This window comes from Corvus kubaryi, unplaced genomic scaffold (assembly GCF_017639235.1).
Source record: "Corvus kubaryi isolate FWS band 111438036 unplaced genomic scaffold, C.kubaryi_AGA036_p1.0 36964, whole genome shotgun sequence".
Taxonomy (NCBI): Eukaryota; Metazoa; Chordata; class Aves; order Passeriformes; family Corvidae; genus Corvus; species Corvus kubaryi.
This window is the reverse complement of record NW_024580994.1, coordinates 10,958-14,264: the sequence shown is the minus strand read 5'-3', so window position 1 is coordinate 14,264 and position 3,307 is coordinate 10,958.

Below are 3,307 nucleotides of genomic sequence, written 5' to 3'. Positions count from 1 at the left end.
AAATGTAGTTAAATGTAATTTTTTTTTTTTTTTGTGTTTTTTTTTTTTTTTTTTTTTCTTTTTTTTTTTTTTCTTTTTTTTTTCATATTTTTCTTTTTTTTTCCCCTCTCTCTCTCTCTCTCTCTCTCTCAAAACACAACTTCCCTTTGTCCATTCATTCCCTAGAAACGAACTTTTTTTTTTGTTGGTTTTTGGTTTTTGGGTTTTTTTTTTCCATTTTTTTCTTCTTCTTTCTCTTTTAAATTCCAACTGAAAAAATAAAGCCAAAGACACTCTCGTTCTCCCTCTCACCGCTCTCTATCCCGTGGGATGCTAAAGGGAATCCAGACTCATGCTTTTTAACAAAAGTGCTTATTACTTGAAGCAAGTGCTTTGGACCAAAGGGGTCGGAGAGAAACTTCCTTTGTTTTTTTGTTTTTTTCCAGAGGGTCGGGACAGGGAAAAAGGACAAAGATCTGGTGCCTGCGTGTTCCGAACCAATCAATCAATCAATCAGATTGGAGGCGGGGTTGGGGGGGAAGCCGAAAACAAAAAAATTCCGCTGAACTGAGCAGGGAATGGTCCAACTTTGGCATAAAGGGATGGAAAATTTGGGAAGTGCTGGCGGTGCGGGGTGGGGGAGCAGAGCGGGGCAGGGCAGTGGAAGTTTCCCTCCATCCCTCTTTTTTACAACGCACCAGGGAAACCATCACGAAAAAAAAAAAGAAAAATCTCGTTTAGCAAAATAATGCAATTATTACCAAACACTTTGATTATTACTGAAATTGTCAAGCTGTGCTGTCGACGATAACGATAACAGCGTTAAAGGAGAACAAGACTGGGACCCCCCAAAAAAAGGCCACACGTCCCCTTTTTTCCCCTCCCTCCCTCCCACCCTCCCCCCACCCCATCCCCTCTGCTCCCGGGCAGCGGATGCGCCGCTGGAACCTCGTTTTCCTCCGTTTTCATCATTATTATTATAATTATAATAATTATTATTATTATTATTATTTTTCAAGACATGAAGGGGGGGGGGGGGAAAGCTCCTGGCGAAGGGCAGAGGGCACGAAAAATCAAAAGGGTGAGAGAGGAAGGGATGGAGAAGCCCTTACGGAGATCACATTGATTGTCTCGGCGTCGCTGAGCGGAGGTGACGCGTTGGGTGACGCGTTGGGAGCGCGGGGGACGAGGCCGGCAAGAAGGATCAGCTTCCTCCTCCAAGCCAAAAATAAAAAGAAAAAAAACAAACCCGGAAAACCACGAGAATATTCCAAAAAAAAAAAAACCTCAAAGAAAAACACCCAAAAAAACCCCTCAAAAAACCCCAAAAAAAAGACAAAAACCCCCAAGGTGTGCGGGGTGGGCAGAGCGAGGCAACAGCAGCGTTTTCCACGTGCTGGGAATTCCAGTGAAATGGTGCCGGGTGCCACCGCCACCCCCGCACCTCGGGATGGATCTCCATGGAAACGGTGCATCCCGGGAATCTGGGAATCGCAGCCCCGGGAGGGCTCAGGGCGTTTTCCTGCCCCGTGGGGAGGGCGAGGGAAGCGGAGGGAGGACGGAGCGGTGCCTGAATTCCTGCCGGGAAAGGGAAGGAGCGGCAGCGGGCGAGCGCGGATTCGCCAGCGAAATGTAAACAATTCCTCTTTTTTTTTTTTTTTTTTTTTTTTTTTAATTTTTTTTTCCAGTTCTCCTCCGTAGAATACTGGAAAGGATCTTCCCAAAAGGAAATAAAAGAGAAAAAATTAAAAAAAAAAAAAAAAAAGGAGCTTTTTTTTGTGGGTTTGGATTCAAGTTTTACGAGTTCGTTCCGCTTCCGAGCTGAGGTATCCGGTGCAAAAAAAAAAAAGGGAGGCAGAGGGGAGGGGGACACGGCCGGGGGGGGTTCCATCCATAAAAATAAAAAAGGGAGGGGGATCCAGAGGGAAAGGGAGAAGGAAAAAGCCCCTCCCAAGTGCCTGGTGCTGGCTCCGAGAGCTCCCGCAGGGTTTTGTCGAGTGCTTTGCTGAGCGCGGGGTGGGGAGCACGGGGGGAGCCCCGGGCTCGATCTCCTCCCTCGCTCGGGGGACAAATCCCTGCTGGGAATTCCAAGGAAATGTGCTTTTCACCCAAAGGCCAAGACTGGAACTTCCTATTTGGTTCTAGAAGAGTTTGGCTTTGGTTCAAAGAAACGAAAGGAAAGGGAAAGAGGGAAGGGAAGGGAAGGGAAGGGAAGGGAAGGGAAGGGAAGGGAAGGGAAGGGAAGGAAAGGAAAGGAAAGGAAAGGAAAGGAAAGGAAAGGAAAGGAAAGGAAAGGAAAGGAAAGGAAAGGAAAGGAAAGGAAAGGAAAGGAAAGGAAAGGAAAGGAAAGGTGGGAGGGGGTCCCGCCTCGGGGGGGGGGGTCCCGCCCGGGCCGCCTCCCCCGGGAGGAGCCGCCTTCATGGAGAAAAGATTTCCAAATAAAATTGAAAAAGATCCAAAAAAAAGAGAGAATTTTGGTTCTAGAAATGCCCTTTTCTCTTGTTGGTATCCCTGCTCCCAAGCAGGGCAGCGGAGGGAGAGGAGCTGGGAGATTCCCGAAATTCCGCTGCCTTTTCCAGGTCCTTTGCCGGGTCTGCGTCCCAGTCTTTGGCTTTGAGCAGACTCGTGGCAGGGAGGGAATTGTTTGGTTTTGGGTTTTTGGGTATTGTTACAGGGATTCAGAAGGAAAAGCAAAAATCGAACCAACAGCGCAACATCCTCGGATGGGTCGAAGGTGCAGCATAAACAGGGATTTCCAAAAATGAAAATGAGAATGAAATGAAATGAAGTAAAAGAAAAGGAACAAAAAAAAAGAAATAAAATAAAATAAAACGAAATAAAATGAAATGAAATAACATAAAATGAAATAAAATAGAATGAAATGAAATAAAATAAAATGAAATGAAATGAAACAAAACAAAATAAGATGAAATTGAATGATGAAAATAAAATAAAATGAAATGAGACAAAACAAAATAAAATGAAATTAAATGAAATAAAATAAAACAAAAAAATGAAATGAAATGAAATGAAATGAAATGAAATAAAATAAAATAAAATAAAATGAAATTAAATGAAAGAAAAGAAAAGAAATGAAATAAAATGAAAAAAATTTAAAAAATGAAATGAAAAAATAAAAATAAAATAAAACAAAATAAAATGAAATACAATAAAATGAAATGAAATGAAATAAAATGAAATAAAATAAAATAAAGCAAAACAAAATGAACTGAACTGAAAGAAAATAAAATAAAACAAAATGAAATGAAATGAAATAAAGTGAAATAAAATAAAATAAACCAAAATAAAAATAAAGTAAAATGAAATA